Here is a 23260-nt window from a genome sequence, read left to right on the forward strand (position 1 = left end):
CGCACTGCTCCGTCATGTTGCATGTCACGAGAGCCAGAACTGCATCAAAGGAAAGTCAGTATCAATGTCAATTATTCATTTGCTGGCTGCAATAATTACAAGTGGCCACTAAATTAAATACAGTGTGATGGAGACAACGAAGCTACACCAAAATAGTGACCATAAATAAAGGAGTGACATGACTGATATGGCGCGTTGTACAATGAAACAGTTTGCAAACAGCAACACGGAAAATTGTTGAACTTGTTGAAAATTGTTGACTACGCCCTCTGCAAGCCACCACTGACGACGAAAGATTGATTTCGAGGGGTGTAACGTCTCAAAGCGACTTAGGCTATGAGGGACGACGTAGAGAAGAGCTCCGGAGAGTTTGACCACTCGAGATTTTTTTTACGTGCATTTACATCGCACAGTACACGGGCCTCTAGAATTTTGCATCTGTAGAAATCCGACCACCGCGGCCAGATCGAGTCCGCGTCATTCGCGTCCGCAGCTGTGCGCCATAACCAGTGAGCCACCGCGACGGCCTACTGACAGAACGAACAAAAGACAGTTGCCAATTCCTGGTCCCCAGTTTTGTTTAGTAACATGCATTGGCCGAACATTGTCACGAGCCGCCTAATGCCACAAGGTATCCAGGGATTTCCAACGACTAAACGCTTTACCCTTGCCTGATGTGCATTCTGTGGGTGGGTGAGAAGCTTTGTGAGCCGGTCATTGACGTTCACTTGAGCTCATGAAATGCGTTATTCCCGGCTCACCTTGGCGAAGCTGCCCTTGCAGCTTAAAAATCAAATCATCAACAACCCCCCCCCCCCCCCCCACCCCCGCATTTTTATGCTAGAGCGCAGCTCTTATGCACCCGCTCTTGGGTTGAGCCACGTCGCCCTCGCCGTCGGTGCAACAGAGCACGACGGGAGGGCAGGAGAGCAAGCACGCTTCCTTCGAGATCGGCTGTGTCGAGCAAACGACTGCCGCTCGCTCATAGGTGGCGCCGGAGTGGTGCGCGCGCCGTCTAACATCTCCACTGCATGTGCTGAGCTAAGTGCTGAGGTACAGTATGAAGCGCATTTTATTTTATTCTCATCATTGAGGTTTCTCCACGTCCACCTCCTGTTATACCATTTGCAAAAGAAGGTACTCATTATCAGTAAATGATTTCTCTCATCAAATTTTAGTAAACACTCCACGCTGCTATTCCTAAAGCATATGCTATAGTCGGCCACTGCCAGTCTCGAGACTGTTTTTTGCCTGCAGTGTAAATTGTGTTTTTATTTCACATCTCCATAAGAGCTTTCAACGATCTGGTTATCATGGCTGAATATAGGCGCGTTGTTCTGTACCACCTTCAATGCGTACCTTGATTATGCATAAATACTATAACTACTCCCATTCCGTAGATACCAGAGAATTCCTCAATATTTCCCGTTACATTAATTAACGAAGAATTCCACACCTAATTATCGTCCGTGTGCTAATCAGCAGAAGCTTAGTATAAGGCCGCCTTATAGCACTGTGAACGCCTCGTGTGTACTCCTAACCTCACTAAGCCTTATGAGATTACAATAAATACCCGCTAGTTCCTCGAACAGCATTGCTAGAAAACCCTTACTGGATAAGGATTCAAGAGTTGAATGTTGGCAATTTCAGTTTGTAATGCCGACTTCTTTGCAGCCAGACATTGTTAGCGACCTGCGCAGTGTCACAGGCCTGACCCCCGCCTTGGTCAATTGCTCCGGTGCCACTGGAGACTGAAGGCTGACGGTTAATTGATGTATTTCTGTAGGAGATTGTGGAGAAGTGCCAAACTAGGGTGGCCGGTTTGGTCACCCTAGTTTTGTTTTGTTTGTTTGTTCACCCTCTACTTGCTGCTCTAATACTCTTATGCACCCACTAATGATAGTAGGTCCCCCTGGCAGTTTCTCACTCTGGGACCTCCTGATGCTGTGTATAATATGTAAGCCCGTTTCTTGTACATGCAATAACAATAAACTTGAACTTGAACTTTAACTTGCGATTGAGTACGTTGTAGGTTGTGGTCACCGAAATCAGGCTGCACTCCATGCCTATTTATGCAATTCCATTGACTCTCGGATGTTTGTTTTTAGCCGTTGTAGAATTGCGCGGCTCTGGGATTCAAACAACGGTTCTCCGGCACCCGCGGCAGATCCTCTACATCTACGCCATATCTGCCATCAAGTGGACCCCAGAAAAAGATATATCATATTCCTTATTTGATTGCACGCTGTTGAGTATTTATGAGATCGCAGCTGCTAGGTCCCATAACAGAGTCTGCTTCCCTTACGCCAACATTTTCCATCTGAATGAGAGCAAGCCGCAAACCTATATGCGTTACGCAGACTACAGCAACCGATTTTTACTTCAAGGCAAGATGGCAGCTCAAAATAGGGGTTAGAAAATCTTGGAGCGAGGGAAACATGAATAGCCAACTATACCCATAAAAGACTGTGGCGTGCCGTTTCTGTAGTTCCCTCTCTACATCTCCGCCTTAACAGTGAGCCATTTTCCACAAGTGCTTGACAGAATTGTCGGTAACAACAGTACAGTAAAAACGTCTAAACAGAATAAATTAAGGCCCTGTTGGCCAGTGCGATAAGCTGGATGACGCAGGTGACGTCTTAGTGGACGCACAAAATATAGCGCTAAAAAATAGCGTGATGCCAACTTACGTGTTCCTGTCGCAGAGTCAGCCATCGGCTCGGCGCATTTCCCGCTTGTCTGCCGCGAGACGGCCACACGCTGAGATACCCGTGGACCTCTCCTTGAAAATTGTGCTATTTAGGAAAGGAACACTACAAACATGAAAGGCCAGCGCTGTAATCATGAGGGTAATTGATAATGACTCCCACTGATCGTAGGAAGCATAGTTTAATCGGAGTGATTGCAGCTTGCCAGTGCGCAGCATAAGCTATATATGGTGATAACTCAAGGAAGTGGCCTTCGCGAGATTTTTCTCGGGTCCTAAGAGCTAAGAGGCGCTCTAGAGAAAAGGAAATGATCGTAGCTCTTACCTTCTCTTTATTCTTCTCTGATTGGAGCTGACGCTGTTCTCCGGGTAGCCGCTCGGTGAGTGCACTTCTTCTTCTGAGTGAGTGCACTTCTTGTGAGTGAGTGCACTTCTTGTCCTTCGTCTTCTTGTAACCGTCTCCACCACCGGGAATTCGGGGATGGCCAAACAGCGGAACACGAATGGACGAAATACCTGCCTTGTTTAGACTTTCGCAAAATTGGAGTTTTGAAGCTAGGAAATATCGCACTAATTGTGTCACACCTCAGTGGACATCGGAACCGCGCCCTAATAGAACGGAGGAAGGTAGGATTGAAAGAAAAACTTGAGCGAGAGGTAACGTAGTGCAGGCCACCAGAACAATTTCAACCACCTGGGGATCCTCAACGCGACCTCGCAACACGCAACACGCAGGCGGCTTTTGCATCTGGCCTTCGTCGAAACGCGGCCGCTGCGACCGAGTTCGAACCAGAGAACTCTGGATCAGCACTGGAGCCCCATAACCAATCAGCCACCGTGACGGGTTCCTGTTAAGAGCTGCCTTTCTCAGCCGCTCTTGCAGATTTCGAAAATGCACTGCCTTAAAAATGAGGAGAAAAAGGAAGCAGTAACAAAAAACGCTATATTCTTACCATAAAGCGATTGACGGATCATTTTAAATTTCACTTCTGGTTACTGAAATTTCAGTCGCGAAAGGAAACTTATCCACTATATGCATAAATGAATAACAGATAAAAAATGAATAGCTTGCAGCGGTCGAAGCGCAGCCTATGGTGCACGCGCGGACCCTCTTTGCTTCTATGCGGGCTTCTGCAACACGCGTTCTATAACGGGTTGTTTGAGTTAACACGGTCAGATCTGCGGAAAATGATGTATTCAAACCTGATATCATATCTTTTTAGAGAGGCACTATTAGCCGATGCAGGCGCTGGTTAAACCTGATATCAACCTAATGAGTACAAAATTAGCTATATAATGACACCATTAATGCGAATAGTGTCGTAACTGCATCTATACCCACGGAGATGATGATGGCAAAGCAGGTTATTAAAACAAAGAGAGTTGTTGTTACAAGGCTTGCACCACGAGGAAATCCCGTGTTTTAGTGCCCTCAAAACCGCAACTGACTGCTCCACGCTCGCAGGTACCAAATTCCGATCTACGTAGTCTTTCTTCATACAAAATTAAAAGCTTCCTTAAAATAACAGACACAAAAAGGTATTCAAGTTTTGCGGTATTACTGCGGTAAATATTGGAGTAAAAGGCGGGCGTAAAAATCAGACAACTATTGATGCGGCTCAGTTCAGAAGATATGAAGGTTCGAAACGTTACTTTCAATAACAAAAAAAATATTTATTCATGAAAAGCTTAAAGGTTCTATTATCTTCACTCGACTAAATACGGGTACGCCCTTTGGTTTTACCTGCACTGAATTTGTCTCCCATCAGGTGACTCGGCATAAGCCTTTGAAATTTCATGCCATTGAATCTGTTATTCTGCTCGCGATAACTTGCATTTTGCTCATGAAATGTTTTCTGCTCTTTCAATTTTTAGTGTCACTGTGCACGCTTACATTGCAGATCATTCAGGCACCCGTTCACCTTTACATTTACCCATAACGGAATAATCTGAAATTACTGTAATTAACTCAAACATTGGTATTGGCGCGTGCTCATGGGAGCGCGCCGACAATGAAGACGAAGTGTGCGTGTGCCGGTGGACAAAGACGAAGTGTGTGTGTGGTTCGGACAGCCATTATTCTTAAAATTTTAAAATCAAAACACTCATCCCTTTCCTGTTCATGACGAAAAATTAACCGGTGTTGCGCTCCCACGTGCTTTTCCTTTTTGTTAACTGCGTTCAGGTGAATAGCCACCCGATTCTTGGCCGATCCCCCAGTGTGGGTATGTGCCATCTTTTGATAGGCTAATAACAACAACAACAACGACAGCCATCTTGTGAGTTCCCTGCTGTGCGCTGGACTTCGCTGAGACTGTGATCTGTGCCGGTCCTGTCTTCGTTACATTTTTGGTGGAGGTGCGGGGCACTTTCCAACATCTACGTGCCCCGAAGGCTCTCTATGAATACGGATTTGACTCCGATTCATCGCAGTACGAGCCGCCGAATCCAAGGTCAGTCACCAGAGTATGGTCCGTTATCCCCTAGGACCAGGGCTCCAGCTGCGACGCGCAGGACTGACGCGGCACCTATGGCTAGCAATGGAGACGCGGCAGCTATGGCTGACAACGGGAACTCAGCTGCTCATTTCCTGGTCCTCCAGCCGCGAACGCCGCCGACCTTCCATGGCGAAGTGTTTGAGGACGCGGAGGACTGGCTTGACCAGTTCGAGCGCGTTGCCAGGTACAACGGCTGGGATGCGGAGCGGAAGCTGCACAATGTTTACTTCGCTCTTGACGACTCGGCGCGGACGTGGTACGAGAACCACGAGACAACGTTTCCTTCTTGGGAACGGTTCCGTAGCCAGTTGCTGGCGACCTACGTCAACACCGACCGTCGGGAACGAGCTGAGTCGGCGCTGCAGTCAAGGAACCAGCGACCCAATGAGAGCGTCGCAATATATTATGAGGACATGACACGACTGTTCAGAAGGGCGGATCCAAACATGGCTGAGGACAAGAAAGTGCGCCACCTGATGCGCGGGATTAAAGAAGAACTGTTTGCTGGGCTTGTGCGAAACCCACCTAACACCACTTCGGAGTTTCTATCGGAGGCCACTACCGTCGAAAAGACCCTGCAACAACGCGCCCGCTATTACAATCGCGCCGTGAACACCGTATCAACTGCCGACTTTGCGCCAGCCTCCAGCGACTCCGCTGACACCGTTCGGGATCTGGTTCGATCTACCGTCAAAGAAGAGCTGCACAAAATGCGCCTCTCTGCCCAGTCGCAGCCGCAGTGTCCATCGTTTGCACAAATTATCCGAGAGGAAGTGCAGCAGGTGGTTCCTGAACCTGTTGCCCCTGCTGCCCTTACACCGACGCCCCCGCGCCAGACGTACGCGTCGGTACTCCGACAGAACTGCGACCTCGCCCCTTGGAGCACCAGCCCATCTGCATCTGCTTTCCAGCCGCGGCCCCCGCCTGTCCCTGTGTTGCCCGAAGCCAGGCTGCGGAAGACGGACGTGTGGCGGGCACCTGACCAGCGGCCCCTTTGCTACCACTGCGGTGAGGCTGGCCATATCTTGCGGTGGTGCCCTTATCGTCGAGCTGGAATTCGCGGATTTCATCCGCGAGTCCCCTGTCCGCCCAATGGCGAACGGTCCCGCGAAATTGAGGAGCACCTGTCAACGCGCCGGGATCACACTCACACTGATTTCCCTCGCCCTGACTACCGCCCACCAACCTCTACCCGCTATCGTTCGCCGAGTCCCCGTCCTTCGACAAGCCGTTTCAGCCGCTCACCGAGTCCTCGCCGGGGAAACTAGACCCAGCGGCCTGCGGAGGTAAGGCCGCTGACGAGCGAACAGCCGAACATCCTCCATCGCGTTCCCGACCAGACGACGGCTATCGAACGAGGACACGTGACGATCACAAAGGATGTGCAGCTTCGAACTTACCGGTCGATATCGATGATTTAGTGGTTACGGCATTGGTTGATACGGGAGCGGACTATTCGGTTATGAGCAACGAGCTAGCAAAAGAACTGAGGAAAGTTTTAACCGCGTGGACTGGGCCACAGATTCGCACAGCTGGTGGGCACCTAATTACCCCTGTTGGCCGGTGTACGGGGAGAGTTACAATCGACGGATTTATTTACGTTTGTGACTTTGTTGTCCTACCTCACTGTTCGCGCGATGTCATTCTCGGCCTAGACTTTTTACAAGCTAACGGCGCCGTTATCAATTTACAAGAGCCGCGCGTGACGTTTTCGCCGACGCAAGCAATTGAAATAGCCGACCCAGACGACTCCAGGATACCCGCCCTGCGTGTTGCTGCTGATGACGTGACGGTGCCTCCGCGGTGCAGCATGATGGTCCCCGTGCAAAGTGACTCGCCCGGTGATCGAGACGTTATGGCAGAGAGAAACGTCAGCCTTTTACTCGAGAAAGGAATCTGCGCTGCAAGAGGGCTTGTTCGCTTACGGGATCGCTCTGCGACACTCTTGATCACCAACTTCGGAACAGAGTTCCAGCCTATTGCGAAAGGAACCGCCGTCGCATACGTTACCGACTTCGTTGAGCCCGCAGAAATATGTGCTCTGGAGCTACCGTCGCCGGACGGACGCGATGCAGCAACCGTTCTGTCTACCGTGGACATTAATCCCGGCTTGTCGGTGGGTCAGAAGCAGCGCTTGTTAGAGCTCCTTCACGATTTCACAGAGTGCTTCGCCACGACATCAAAGGTAGGGCGCACCCCGGTATCCAAACACCACATCATCGTCAACGAGGAGACTAGCCCCATATCCCAACACCCGTACAGAGTGTCGCCGGTGGAACGGGAGGCTATACGATCCCAAGTGCAAGAAATGGTTGCAGACGACGTAGTCCAGCCGTCCACGAGCCCCTGGGCTTCGCCTGTGGTATTGGTGAAGAAAAAAGATACCTTGCGATTCTGCGTCGATTATCAGAAGTTGAATCGTGTCACGGAACGTGACGTTTACCCCCTTCCACGTATCGACGACGCCTTGGATCGACTGCGTGGCTCTAAATATTTTTTTTCACTCAACCTTAAGAATGGCTACTGGCAGATCGAAGTGGACGAAAGGGACAGAGAGAAGACAGCGTTCGTGACACCTGACGGCCTTTATGAATTCAAAGTGCTACCCTTTGGACTCTGTTCTGCGCCAGCAACCTTCCAACGCATGATGGACACCGTTCTTTCTGGGCTGAAATGGCAGACATGCCTAGTGTACCTTGATGATGTTGTCATGGTACAGTATTAATGAACGTAGCAGTTTGAATGCATGAGTTCTGAGTTTAGTTGTTCCCGCCCCGATTTACAACTTCACCGTTATTAGAAACAGCGCAGAGGACCCTAGAAAATTACAAGTTGGCAGTACAACAAATGGAGCCGGAGGTGCATTCTTAATCATCTGTCACCTGTTTTCTGGGATGCTTAGCATCCAGTCGGTTAAGTAGTGCATAGAGTCCACTTCACAAACAAGCATGTGATATTGCCTGCAACGCAAAGATTAATTTATCTGTGAAATGGCGGCGATGTCCTGAAGGAGCTCCGGTGGTTTTCTGGGCCACTATACTTTATTATGGTACGACGAAGTTTGTGTTAAAATGACTCAAGTTCATAGCACAGACTGCAAAAAGGTGCTCACGCTTCAAGAAACAATAGGTACTATGGCAATTAAAAGAAATGTCAACAACGCGTCGCCTACGCGCTCCGCTGTTCGTTTTCTTTTCTTAGGGCTTGTATAGGAGTGGCCGCATATAGAAGCTGTAGTCAAACGGCTTTTGTGTAGTTTTCTTACCTCCGAGGTACAGCATGCATCTGAAGAAAAACAATGTGCAGGGTACGAAGGCACCGCGTCGTTTGAGTTTCTTCTCATGTGCACTATAGCGTGCAAAAATGTTGAGCAGTTCATTGTTTCTGCTTTTCGGGAGTACACTCTACCCGTTAAAATGGCTGTGGACCTCCTGAGATCTCAAGCGCGCGAATGATAACTCCCCTACAAATACTTTAGGGTGCACGGGTGCCCAAAATGTCCCTGTTCATGGCTCAAAAGCTACCCTTGCAATTCGATGTGTTGACGTAGTTTGTTCTATGTTAACGCTCCGGAATCAATAACCTACACATTTTGACTGCGTGAAGGAAAATCGATTTATTCATATAAGAACAGATAAAATCTGATTCTCTCAATGTTGAGCATTGAAACTGACGATAGCACTTGCTCTGAAAATGCAAGTTCTATGTAAGCTCAGAAACCGCACATGGTCGTGCGCTCAGTCGTAGCTGCCCAGGCGCAGCTCGAGAGCGGCAACGATGAGGCGCGAAAAAGAGAGCCGAGATCCGCTTGTCGTTGCGCATCAGGAGCACCACCAGGCACGTCACAGCGGCGCTGGACAAGAACACCAGGCAGCAGAGCAGGCAGAACCCAGCTGTGGCAGCCCACCGCAGCGCATGGGCGGAGTGCCATTCGTCGTCGTGCAGCCCGGCATGGCCTGCGTGTTAGAGGAGGCACTCCAGATTAGAATAAAGGTTTAGGACTGCACTGAGTGTTTTCTACTCAGCGGTTGCTAATGAAACCCGTCCGCGCTAAGTTTTCTTCTTCTAGTTTCTGATAACTATGCACAAGGCTCAGCTTGCTTTACATGTTTCTCACTAACATTCGAAGTCTTCTCTAAAGTCTGCATCTTTCTGACCGAAGAAAATGGAGTTCGAATTGCAGCCGGCTATGGGGGTTTCCTGTTTCAGGGAGCACGCATCTGTTAAGTATGTAGCAATTCATTATCCTCACTACTGACTGCTTGTGTGCATCACATTTCTCAGGCCAAAACTGGGAGGTTATGAGTTAAAACAGATCATAGAAAATATGTGATATTACGAAGAAGAAATTGGTTGTCCTCCTAGAGTTTCATAGAAAACGTGCAGCCGTTGCAGTAGACATGTTCTTTACTGCTTTTTCAAAATTTTGTTGAAATTGTAGTGCTAGCGCAACGTTTGTGTGAAGCCCCTACTTAGAGTAGACTTGTAATCAGGAAGTAATAAGAGGAAAGCTTTCAGAGACACCTGGTAATTGGCGATATTAGTTGGTGGTACGGTTTGACCCTCGATCCAGAAATTTTTTTTGTCAACTCAGCAGTTTCAGAAAAAGCTGTAGAGCTATCTTTTGTAGGCGTTTGGCTATTTCTGGGTGGATCCTGCTGTGTAATTACTGCATTAATGGTACATCCAGCTACCCAAATACTCGCTAAATCGGTGAGACGAGCGTATAATGCAAATCCTCTCATTGCTAATGCTATGAAGGTCACTACACACAGCGCAAACTCAGCTAGAGCTACATAATGTGGCAGATATGTCTTTGAGAAGATCTGCTTCTAAGTTTATGTTATCGCCGCCCGAAGACATGCCCTCCCAGTATCATCGCTATTGATTTCCGTGTTAGTAGCGCATTCGTTCAAGAGATCTAATAATGTGCGAATCTTTTGAGCCGACTCTAAAATACATGACGAGCGGGTATCACGGGCTGAACATTACCGCCGAAGGCCCCGAGGCTTGCGAGGAAGAGAAATTAAGGAAGGAAACACAGCAGGTTATAGAATTTTTTGGTCCTCAGAAAGTGTTGTTGAAATGCCATGCACACTTACAGTTGCTGTAAATCCCGCAAGGGCTTTAAATGCCCAAGACAATTTCGAATTTCCAACCTGCTCAAATCCACTGTATTTCAAACACTTTGCCAAGAAGCTGCGCGGCTTTTTAAAGGTTTCTGTGGTAAAACGGTCAGTTCATACTACACACAACCCGCCGCTCGAGTAAAAAGAAATAATCTACAAGCAATGTTTGCGCCTTTGCTAAGCAATGCGCCAGTTTAAGCTTCAGATGACACAGGTGAGCGCGTTGAACTCGGAATGATATCCTATAATGCTGAACAGACCGTCTTACCTAGCACAGGCAATACCAAAGCGCTTGTGCACTTTGGTTCTGGCGTGCATGCAAAAACAGCTCATCTAAATTTCCTGCAAACACAGCGTTGCCATAGATCACTGGTCACTTGTGGAAACAGTAATTACTCAATAGGCAGTATGTAGCAAGGAAAATGTGCTGGTGAACTCGTAATCTGTATTTAGCTGTCATTTCTTTTACTTTAGCAGAGCTTATAAATGAAAAATTCTTTTGCATTCGATTTCACCTACGTGATGCAAAGTACATGAAGGATCAGCTCATTCCCGGTAAGAATAGGCGAACATTATGTCAATTCCCCGCTGTATTAAATACATTGGCGTGTCATAATATCATACATATTAAGCATAATGTTTTGCCGCTCACCTCGTTCGTCCTGTCTCTCCTCGAGGGGCGATATGCTTCCATGGCGGTCCGCGTCGTCCAAGCTTGTGGTTCCATCATAATCTCCCGACGAGGCGGTGTCGTCGGCCTGCGTCGCCGACAGCACCTCGGACGAATCCACGATTACACCCTCAACTTGGAAGTCACCGCCTTCGTGGACACTCAGCATGGCTTCTTTTCTCTGCTTCTTCTTCTTCCGACAAGTCATCAATATCAGCTGCGCCCTCTTCGTCGTCGCATCTTCCGTCTGGCCGAAATGTAGAAATCGGCATTGCGTTAGTCACAATTTTATTTCGTGCTGCTTATTTTCTTCTTATCGATAGGCACTAAGACTCGGATATAAAAAGAATACTCGCATACAGAGGCAAAGGCGGTCAGGCAATCTCATAGCATATATCTTATAGATTAATGTGAACGCAAAATCACAGTCTTCCAAACTACCGCTGCAAAAAATAGACTCCTTTAGATAAGCTCAGGCCTCTAACTTCTGGCAATTGTAAATGCAAATTTGCCTCCCGCAAAAGAAAGCTTCAGGACATAACCATTATGAACATATTTACAGCGGAACCTTGGGTTTACCTGAGGCTCAGATGCCAGAATTTTTGGACTTCTCTAGCCACAGCAGGTGTGGACCTGTCGAGTGTGAACAAACATTTGTGTCCGCGTTGTGCTCAATCTGCTTAATTGTGAGGAAAGAACGTTTGCGAATAAGACAAGTATTCTCACTTGAGAACGATGCTTGCAGGTAGTCGCACGTATAATATAAACAATATAAGTGCAAATTGATTGAAGAAGCAATACAAGGCAGCGGCTCCCATAGATGCCGCCACCGTATACGTCGGATAGCGGTTAAGCGCATGCTCTTTTAAGGCGCCTTTATACTTCGGCATAACGCGCGCTGCACGGCGACGTCACGTCGTCCAAAACGAGACCCTTTATACTCCTGCTGCGCTTAGCCGCCGACGCGCTCGGCGGCTTCGGCGCACTCCTACCACAGCGGCGGATACTTTGAGCATGTCTCGATTTCGCCCCGAGTGCGCCAGCCGCCGCCGTCCCGGCCAGATCTTTTCGGCTCTGTGGTGAGGCGCGTGGTGTGACGTCATTCCAGATGGCGCGGCGTCCGCCCAGCTGCGGCGGTAGTTAGACAACGGCACAAAGTCTGTCTCTGTGCCTCCTATTACCACCGCCAAGGCGAAATCGCAAGTTTCGCAGCCAGTAAAGCTTTCGCGCTAAAATTCGAAATATGCACGAAAGCGGTAACGCAACACCCCATCGGAAAGAGACACAGGTCAGCGTTTTTTTGCGACTAGAGCGACGTCCTAACGGTGCGTCAGGAACAAGTTTAGGAGCGAATCAGAAATATGGAGGAAGCAGATATGCGTTTGCAAAATATGCTACAGAGTGAACTGATGCCACCAACTACTATGCAAAGTATTGAGAAGCCTGTACTCCTGTGCGACGCTGAATACTAGTAGGGCACAAAAGGGTATCCTGTGTAGAAAGAGAAACATGAGCGGAAATTCATTTCCGAAATTCGAGACAGCGGCTTCGAGGTTTCAAGAGCGTTGCATCCTGCCATTTTGTGCCCGTTGGCTCCAGATAGCCCTTTCTATATTAATTTCCTCCGTCAAGAATAATGAAGGTGATCTCTCCACTTGCTACTTCACACTTTATTTCTAAACGCTCACGAATAACTCTTAGCTATTTGAACCTTGCATGGATTCCAGCTACCAGCCTCGGTGCGTTGAGAAAGCTGGTGCTGTCGGTTCCAGTGACAAAAACAGCATAATCTAGCTTGAACGACCTCAGAGATACGATTACGGTTTGCCTAGGATGTGAAAGGATTTACACATACCCTCCAGAAGGAATTTTGAAATGCGTTTTGTGGATGTACCTCATATGGATCAATAATAAACTGTTAATTGATATTAACCAATAAATTGTGTTGCGTGGACACACGTCCATGCAACACAATTTGCTAGCAGACAGAAGAGTCGTGTACATTTTATGCACAACAAGGTAGACACGTCGGTCTCAGCAACGGCAATGCGGCCTGCCCTCACGTGTTTGAGGTAGCCAAGAAAAAGCAAATTGAGAAACGAGTGCCACTGCGAGCGGCAACAGCTCCCGATGCTTTCATTAAATAAAGGCAGTGCTTATAAGCAAAAACAAATGCGAGAGCCATAAGTACAAAACACTCGAACGCGGAGTAAGATGACAAAACATATTTGCAACCATAATAAAGCTAGCCAGGTTAGCTTCACGGCTCGAGAAGGCAGATGTGTTATGTGATTTTGTTTGTTAAATCTAAGTTATTCCGCTTCTCTTTCTCGCCACCTGCCTCTTTATAAAGTTTATGTTCAGAAAGTAGTCATATGCGCTGTTCATTTTTGATAAACCTTCAATCTCGTTTTAATCGCACAATCTATTTTAAAGGAATGGGTGTTTCACATTACATTAAAAGAGGTTTAAAAAATGTGCAGTACTGTAGGTAGGCGAAACCAACGACGTATTGTTTTTACGTCGTGTGGCACTCCTCAGAGAACTTTTAAACTCAACTTAATTAATTAGCTAAGATTAATTATGACATACTTAATATGCACTTGAGATACACGTACGTTTCCTTAAGTTGTAGGGGGCTTACGAAAGAACCAATCCGGTTTTTTGTTGCAAGGTAGCTTTGACGAGGTCCTTTTTCTAGCATTTAAATCCCGCGAGACATGACCAGAAAAAAAACACGTGATTGAGCACTTAGGCAACCGTATTATGGAATTGCCAAGCGCGTTCTGAATGAAAGATGTGCGCGCGCTCACCGCCTCGAAGTGGTGGCGCCCCTCTCAACATAGTGTTAAAAGAGCATTAGCACATTCTTCTTCAACATGGAAAGCTCGTGGCGTGATCTGCTGTTGTTGCGTTGCGTCTGCTACGATAACGGGCTCAACAGGTAGCTAATAGCCGAGTCAGAAGTCGGGCTGCAGGCACTCGGGCATTGCGTTTGACGCCAATACAGAGACGAGTCGAGCAATGCAGACACTTTACAGAGATTTATTTACATGGTGATCAAATAGATTTCGGTCCTCACATAGAGCACTGCGGCTCGTTTTAAAGGGGTCCCCTGTCCCCAGGTCCCTAGTTGGGGAATTCAGTTTAATGGAAAGCGTGAAATCAGTATCGTCTGGGTCAGGTGCACTTTCTTCGGGAACCACACACCAGGACGTCCCCGACATACTCTCACCACTTCCGGCGTCCAGGCTGTTCATGCAGCAGTGATGAGAAGCACGGAATGCGACGCAAGTGGGGGCGAATGTAAAACACCGGCAGCACAGCTCTCCGTGAGAACAGAATGTCGAAGCGGCACTCACGCACAGAGTTCCGTACAGGGAAAGAGGCGGCGTCTCTTCAGAGCGGCGTGCATGCAGGCGACGTGGCTCGCTGTAAACAACTTCGGCCGCGTCCTCCGTAAATCACACAGAAGACCGGCGCCCGCCGTCGCCTCCGACCCACGATACCATGCCACTGTGGCTGAAGTAGATGGCCGTGATGAACTCTACTACGCAGCGAACGAGACTCTCAACGCCGCTCTCTCGATGCACATCAGAATTGGAAACGTAAGAGCACCCCGAACCCATCGGAGCAGCCGGGAGGAATTTTCCCAGACCAGGGGATGGCGATCCGAAACACACTGTCTCGAAGGTGAGAATATTTCGAAACGTAACACTATATATGTGATCGGCATGTCAGAGACAGCCATTTCAGACCGGGCTTTTACTGAGGCATCACATACACAAAACAAAAAATGTAAAGAAAGCAGTGAAGTCCCATATTTAAAAGTAGCCTCCTTTTTATTTTTGTCATTTTGCAGCCCGACGAACACAGCAGCGGCCGCTCACTTGGGCTGGGCTGAAGCGCATGTGGAGTTTGTTCAAATTACGTCCGTTCGTTCAATATGGCAGCGCATGAGCACAGTCACGTGATTGTTTTTTATTTTGCCCATTTTAAGCGCTTAAAAAATGGCAGCTAGGAGGCGTTGTTACAAAAAATCTGATTGGGTGTTTCTTAGCCGCCTGTGCTACTTGACGGAAAGCACGTCGCACTGCATATAATATTTGAGTTTTCGCATAATTAACCATAGCTATCTAACTTATTAACTAGAACCTAAAACGTGCTGTGAGAAAACTCACATGACGGGAAATAGTAGGTCGTTGTTTTCCGGAAGTTCCAGTACGCTACTCATTATTAAAAACAGTCTCTAAAGTTCCGTCAAACACCCTATATGCCGGAGGATTAGAGACAAGCAATGACCCAATTTGTCCAGCCTGTTAAAATCACCTTGCCAATCATTCAGAAACATTGCAAAAAGAGGGCCATTGTTGACTGTGTAACTGAGTGGCAGTGCTAGTATGGATGACACAGTGGATAACCAGGACCCTTATGGGAAATGTAAGTGAGTGGCACTGGCAATATGGGGGAAATATTAATCAGTAGGGGCCCTCGTTGGCAGTGTAACGCAGCGGCGCAGCTAGTATTTTGAGAAAAAAGGTGAAGTAGGGCCATTATCCGTACCGTCAGATAGTGGCGTTGACTATGTTGGGGAAGCACAGGAGAGGTAGGACCATCATTGAACCTAAGACAGTGGCACTGCCTATATTGGGAGCACAGTGGCCACTTTGTTCCTTCGGAGGGCCCGCCTTTGCCAACAGATTGCCAATATCGGGCCGATGCTCTGTGCTGCCTGGCTTCACGCCTGCCAACGGGACGACTTGCTCTTGTTTTAGCAGCTTCTGGTCATCCTCTTGTTGGCGGTGCTGTTACGGTGCTACATCGGAGCCGGCCTCCATCCCACTTCTGACACCGTGTCAGACCACTAAGACAGACGCTAGTGATGGTGAACAAAAAATGACCCCTTTTAATGTTCTGTCGCGCAATATATACAGCCAGAACGGTCGCATGATTTATGTGAGAACTGGTTGAGGGAAATGAAGGCATAGCGCATAACTCAGTGCGTATCAGTGCGACGGCCGCGCGCACAGTGCTAATTACGTTTACTGTCACAGTGTACACATGCAGGTGCAAGAAAGAAGAGGCGTAGGACAAATTTGACTGAAAAGCACGCGGTACAAAAAACCGTTAGATCATGGATAAGCCGATCCTTCAAAAGATTCCGATTCCGAACGAAGTGCATGAAGAGCAAAACAGCAACGCAAAAGGAAAGCGCGCCAATGTGTGTCAACCGAGTCAATGCATATTGCGAAGCGTCAAGGCGAAGCACTGCACTGAAGACAAAGTATCCTTGATAAACGGGATGCGGAAACAGGTGAAGAACAAGGAATGCGAAGGAGAAAGAAAGGTCGAAAGGTGACTTTCCCGGACCAACATCCAGTGGAGGGGCGTGCACAAGTGACTTCGAGTGGTTTTGGCGGAGAGGAAGGAGACACTACAAGGTGGCTTCCACGGAAAGAACCTTCTCACCTGCCAATATAGGTAGACAACAGGTTCATGTGCGACATGCCATGGTTGGCAACTGGCAAAGAGGAGAGATATAAATCCAGCTATCCATATGTGGTCTTGCATGGCAGCTGACCACGACGTTCCAGTTCTATCGCAATGTCACAGCTGTTTGTATTAGGTGTCCCCCAAGTTTTGTCGCTGACTTCTTTTTTTCATTGTTTATGTAGCATCCTATGTGCGTTTGCACATTTTCGCTCGATTTCTAGTTTCTGCGCAGTGCTTTTCAACTTTGTACTCGTCACTTGATAATGGAGAATTTAGGCCACTCAGTAATCAATGAAAGTGTAAATGCCTCCTAGAAAGACAGACAGGGTTGTTTTGACGACAGCGGAGCCACTGGAGAAAATATAAGTGCGAAAGCACTCATGCGAGCACCCACATCGACCAAAAATCTTCTCATCTTTGGATCTTTGGACCGTGTGATCTTTGAATTTGTGCAGTTGCCCTGACACAGCGACGCCACGTAAAAAGGTTGAAAAATAAATCACTCAACATCCATGACTGAAAGTAAATCGCGCGGCGGCATAAAGAGATCAACTTTAAATACTTCCGCACGAGAGCACTAGGCTTTCGGCGCTTCCTTTTAGCATGGTGTTTATTAAAATGATGCGATGTTTCATGTACTCTCAGGGACAAAAGTCTGCAGACCACATGTTCCTCAAACGAAGCCAATAGTTCTGCTGTTAGGCGGCGACTGGAGACCACACTTGTGGAGGCGAATGTTCAAATTTTGTTCTTTCATTTCCACAAGTTCGGTCTCCAGACGCTGGCAAATAATAGAACTATAGGCTTCGTTTCAGGAACACGTGGTCTCCAGGCATTTGTTCCCGACTTTACATGAGATATTTAGGAACATAAAGAAAACAGTAACAAATCAACACACCTCAGCTACCAAGCACGAGAAAAACTCAATGCAGAGCACATATCTAAAACATCATAATATTACACATGTAAGCAACAAAGAACTAGACAAGTGGACACCAGAACAAACCTCGTGTTAAACCGCAGCACACTCTCGTGTTATGCATTCCACATCGTCATCTTCATCAACTTCCACCTGTGGCGTGAAATGATCAGTCAGAGCCTAACCTCTAACACACGTGGCGACAAGCCAGTAGAACAAAACCAGGAGCCAATCAGGCTAAACACAGGCTTTTGCATGTCTATTCGTTTTAACTACGTTAAAAGCCTTAAAATATATTTTTACACCACATATACTGCGGTACGGCACCAAAGGGGCGGTGTGGTTCAAAACGAGGTAAAACCTAGAATAGTTTTCAAAGATTCTGTTTTCAGAAATATATAATTGATTTCCGGGCGAAGTTTGCAGTGGAGCGACGAACCAAAATTCGCAAAAACTTCTAGGCGATGGCGCAGAAGCTAAATGCGTTGCTGCATAAAATAATGCAACGATCTTAATACTAGCTTGTCTATGATATGGCCACCCTTCGGGCGTCTTATGTGCTCCTTTTGATGCTGAACAACGAACCATAAAGAAAGCCACCATAGTGTCCGGAGCTCGGTGTGAAACCCCGAAGCAGGCGCCCAATAACTAAGATATTCATTGAATCTCTACCGCATCTAAATAATCAGAGAATATTTTTGAATTAGCAGTAGGACCTTGCGCAATAGAAAATGCTTTATAGGTCTTTTCACTGGCGGGTTCAATGCACGTAAAATTCAACTTGGTAATAAATAGGAGACGATCATTAAATGTGGTGGCGCGACCTTGCGTTTATCATGGTGGTTTTACATTTCGCTTCTACCATGACTCCTGTTTCAATGCGTCTTGGAAATCGATTTCGCGCCTGCTGTTTAGCTCCGCTGTATGGGCTGTATATTTCGCTGTATGGGTTTCTGGAGAGTGCTGATGATTCGGTAGGTCCTTTGTGGTGCTTCTGGAGGATTAGGCCTCAGTCGTGGGGGCTTCAAACATCGCAAGCCGTTTTGAGACATGTCGCTCGATCATACTGCTGACGCAGTCAAACATAGATATGGAATAGAGGTGAAGGAGTTAAGAGGTTATGAAAAATGTTAAAATTGCGTCAAAGGCAGTTACCAAGAACAACAAAGCAATAAAAAATTTTTTCCGGCGATCATACCATGTGATGCAACAAGCTCACGTGTGCAGTATTGGTTCGATATTTAACGTTTACACTGATCATCTACTCCTGGCGTCTTTATCATAATGTATTAAGGTTTAACAGTCCTGTTAGGGAGATGATATAGAGTAAAGAGGGTGAAGGGTGGGGACAGGCCGGCTAGTGCGCGCCTACATTCCGGAAGGGCACGAAAAGTCAACGACGAATGTTTCCGTTGATCTGGCTCAGCATAAGACAGCTCGCAATAGTTGAAAAGGCGTCTGCATAACCGGAAGATTGGGTGTGTCGTGCCTAAATAATCTTCTCCGCTGCTTTAAACGCGCTATCACTACAACCCCGATTAGCGGAAATGTGTCGTGCATTTGCGTCCGGAGTGTGAAGCCTCGATAGGCTCCCTCTCTCCACTTCTGTCTGCTTCTGGAGGGCGGATATAAGCGGTTGGCGCCTGTTGGCGATGTTGGTGGGTGGATGTCGGGCTGCTCTCACTCCTTTATATCTGGCACTTATAGCATGTAGCTGCTCTCTCATAGCTTATAGCTCTTATAGCTGTAGAGGCCGAATGTACAGCGCATGAAGCGGTAGCAGTTGCTTGTGATGAATTCATACCGCACCCCGTAACTAACCCTCTTCCCTCGGCCTCTACGCCCGATCAGGCAGAGGAGACCGCCTTCGCCCTAGCCATTGCACATTCGAACGCCCAATACATCTTCAGCGACTCTAAAACAGCTCTATCCAACTTTGCCAAGGGCAGGATTCACACCCCTGCCTGGCAATTGTTGAGCACCCTTACCCATAATTTACCGCGTAATGTAAAGCTCCAGTGGTTGCCGGCGCACTCTGGGAACCCTGGAAACGAGGCTGCCGATAAATTTTCCCGAGGTTTAAAATGCCGAGCTCAGGACAGTCTTCATTCGCGATTATCGAGGGAGCGGGCGCACAACTTTGCGGAGCTCACGAAAATACCCCGTTTGGGCCGTCGCACTTAATCTCCTCCCCACCCCTCTCTAACGACTCCCAACAGATCCTCTTCAGACGCCTCCAGACTCGCTGTCTGTCATCCCCTCAGCTGTTATCCCACTACTGTGGCACGTCCCCGGTATGCTCCGTATGCGGTTACCCTCCCGCCACACTCTGTTAGACCTTTTTCGGCTGCCCTGCTGACCCTTCCCGCAGGGACAGCACGCCATCTCGAACTGGGAGGACTGGGAGGTCCTGCTCACGTCTGCAACCCGACATCGCAGCTTGCAGCGGTGACTCGGGTTGCCGACGTCATGTCCCGACATGACCAACATGATGCAGTTCGGGACCGTGCAGTGGCTCAGGGACCCAGCTGGCTCTAAAACTCACTTCCGAAATAAAGTTTTTTCAGTCTGTCTTTTAACATATTACTGTCGCATTTGCCTGACCTATTAGCCAGCTAAGAACAACCAACCGCCAGTATTTACACGCGCATGGGTTCAGAATACTACGCACCCTGATCCACAAGATTTGTTCTTTTGTGGGCAGTGCGACTACAAAGCTTTTCTGTGTCAAAAGAAATGAAGAACGCCAAAGTTCAAGCCACCGAAAGTCAGCGGAGTTTATGTATGTCGTTATTACGAGCATATTTAGTAGAGGTCATACACTTTAGAAAAACCTTCGTAATTATGAAAGTGCAAAGACACCTCCAATGCTGAGAAGGCGCAAGCGAAAGTGAATTTGCACAATGTTCTCAGTAATGGTACACAAAAAGTGCCCCCTGTGACAAACGGACTCAACCTTACCACTAGTGCTGTCACATTTGCAGAGATATTCTCCGCAGCCACTCAGATCAGGCTCAATGTGTTTTCAAATGCGCTTCGGATTATTGTGGCAATGGACGATTGCACTTCCGCTCCATGCAAAGTAAGGCCATGTTGTGAAATACGTTGCTGATCTATGATAAACTCTGCGTGTCACAATATAGCAGGTTAAGGTGTGGATCCCCTGGACATTTACCCGCCTTCCCACTACAGATCTTTGTGGCACATTAATTTCATTAGGCCTGTAGACATGTGCGTCCTGCGTACAGAAAGAAGGAATTCGCAAAATTTCGGCTTGTACAAATAAAACAGCTGGGTATTTAGATGAGAAGTAAAGGTTTGCAACATAAACAAAATTATTACGGAGAGCGCGGCACGGCTACATAAAAGTGAATTCAACAAACTCAACAAATCTAGCATAACGTGGCGCGAACAATTAGCTCGCAGTATATACAAGGTTAATTACATGGATAGAAAAAATAAAGGCGACACCCCAAAGGGATGCAGGCGATGTTAGAATTTACAAACACACTGCAACAAAGAGCAAGAAGCTGATGTGTGCAAATAGATTGTTCAGGAATGTACAATTCGAGAAAAGTTCTCATGTTCCGGCGGAGCAGAGCAGAGGCTGATGGCGAGGTGATAGTAGCAGGGTCACGTTTGTAGGACGACAGACGATCGGTTCTACTGGATGAACCCGAGAGACTGGATCGCTTCAAAACGCACTGCCCATCGGCTGGACGAACCCCTTCTTCAAGGTTGGACGGCGCACCGTCAAGACCTCGAGCTGCCCGGTCCCTGCTCCGAAGTTCCTGCCAAACCTTCCCGGCGCTGGGAGGGGGCAGCTCGCTCGTATAGTTAGGTATTCAAGAGGCGGCTTGTGACAGTGTGCAACGTCATAAGTAAAACCCTCAATTGTAATCCAAGTCGTCCCAGCGATTAGTTTCCGGAGCTTATTTATAGCTTGAGTGTAAACAAACTACGAAGGACCTATGCGGTAGCCCTTATACGGAGACCGCAGCATTCTCTCAGAGGACTAATTCAAGGCAGATTGCGCCTAATAAATTACCAGCACTAGGTGCACATGACCGTGAGTCGCCCTACTGTCACGGCAATCAGATTATTTCAACGCCAGTTACCATACAAGCTATATCTTGCAAAGTTCCCAGCTTCTACTTTGTAGCCGTACACAGTTATTGTCCCAAATCTGAACTCAAACTGAAACGTTGCTTCACTTAGAGCAACAAGGGGAGCAACAGTACAAAAAAGAAGAAAATATTGCAAAGAAAATAAGTAACGCGCAAAAAGAAGCGAATCTTTGGTGGAAGCGTTTATGAGAATTAGCACAGGAGAAAGGACCCCCGATGGAGCGCCATCTATATAAAATTATCAGCTGGCCTTGCTCGCTCCTTCTTTTTCGCACCCTACTGTCAGTTAAAGCTTATTGGCTGAGAAAACTTGATCCCCTCAGATTCCAGCGTTGTTTGGATCGTGCTGGAGCAAGTGTGGACTTTGGCCACCACAGGAATGGAGAGAAGGCTGTCTAGGGATTTGCCAATGCTTCCCCAAGTCACAGTCGAAAGGTCCAGCTGGTCCTTACAGCTGCTGGTGCTTTCGGGCGCAACGCCTACACTGTCCTCCGCTTCAGCAGCGTTGGACCCGTGGCGGTGCTCATTCTCGGTTGGCGTCACGACGTGCTGGTTCGCACTCGACGGACGGTCTTGGTGCCGGCGCTGGCGTTTAAGGTCGGGCAGCGAGGAGACATCCCTTCCCTTCTTCCTTCTCACCTGCCGCTGAAAATAGATTAGGTCAACTAAGGTACAATTCGGCCAGTAAGGACAACGCCTGAATTACTTCACTACAGAAAAAAAAAATCGCGAACGTCGTCTTTGATGGCTAGTTACACAAAATTTTCGAGGCATGGAACATTAGCAGAGAGCCTCTATTACCGGACAAAAACTACTTCAATCGATTCTTCAATATACGACGTGCCCACTGCCTCATCAGTAAAAGCAAGCATTCCGGCGGCTTTGCTCTCGGTTTGTTTTGGATGAAATTCTTGGACCAAGTCTATAAAAGCTATGCGCTACGCTCTCTCTCGCCCTCTGAGATAAAAATTCCATTCCATAGAAAACATATCTAAGCGACAAAACAAAGGAGTGGCTGATATAACGCTTAATTTCTTTATGACTATAATATTCACACATGCATTGTGTACGAAGCGAATTTAAGAATTTTTGTTTGAATTTCCTCAAAGTGAACGAAGCTTTCAAAAACACACATGAAAAAACGTTTCTCTGGCCCTCGATATTTTTAGTAGACCGCTCCGGTTGCACTCAAAACCTTCTTTGAAAACCCTCAAGCCACACCTTTTCGGCCACAGTGCCGGTCTTCCGCCTGCCTTTCTTCGCGTTGACGTGTCGAGAAGGCGTGCTGATGTTTTGCAGGAGCGGGTACTTGGCACTGCGTGAAGATCGAATGGAGGAATCGCTCCACGAACGAAGCTGCCAGCTACGCTCACTGACGATCGGCGTCTCGCTCGCGGCACGCGCAATGCGAGCCTGCAGAGAGACAGAGATACATAGCCAATCAAGGCCCTCGTTGTGGATTTACGAGAAGTTACTGTTTTCAGCAACACAGTAAAATTAGCTCTCGATTGGGCATGTTTCTTACTTTCCCGCTTAAATTCTAAGATATTGGGAGCCAGTAGTAATGCCGTGTGCGTATTCTTTTACCTTGAACGCTGAGCTCCATGACCCCTGATAGTGTGACAGGAGCAGTCTGCATTCCATAACTAAAAATATGTATTGTCACGCAAGCAGTCAGTTTGCACCAGAACACGTTAACAATTTTTCATTTATATTC

Source organism: Amblyomma americanum, chromosome 2 (assembly GCF_052857255.1).
Source record: "Amblyomma americanum isolate KBUSLIRL-KWMA chromosome 2, ASM5285725v1, whole genome shotgun sequence".
NCBI lineage: Eukaryota > Metazoa > Arthropoda > Arachnida > Ixodida > Ixodidae > Amblyomma > Amblyomma americanum.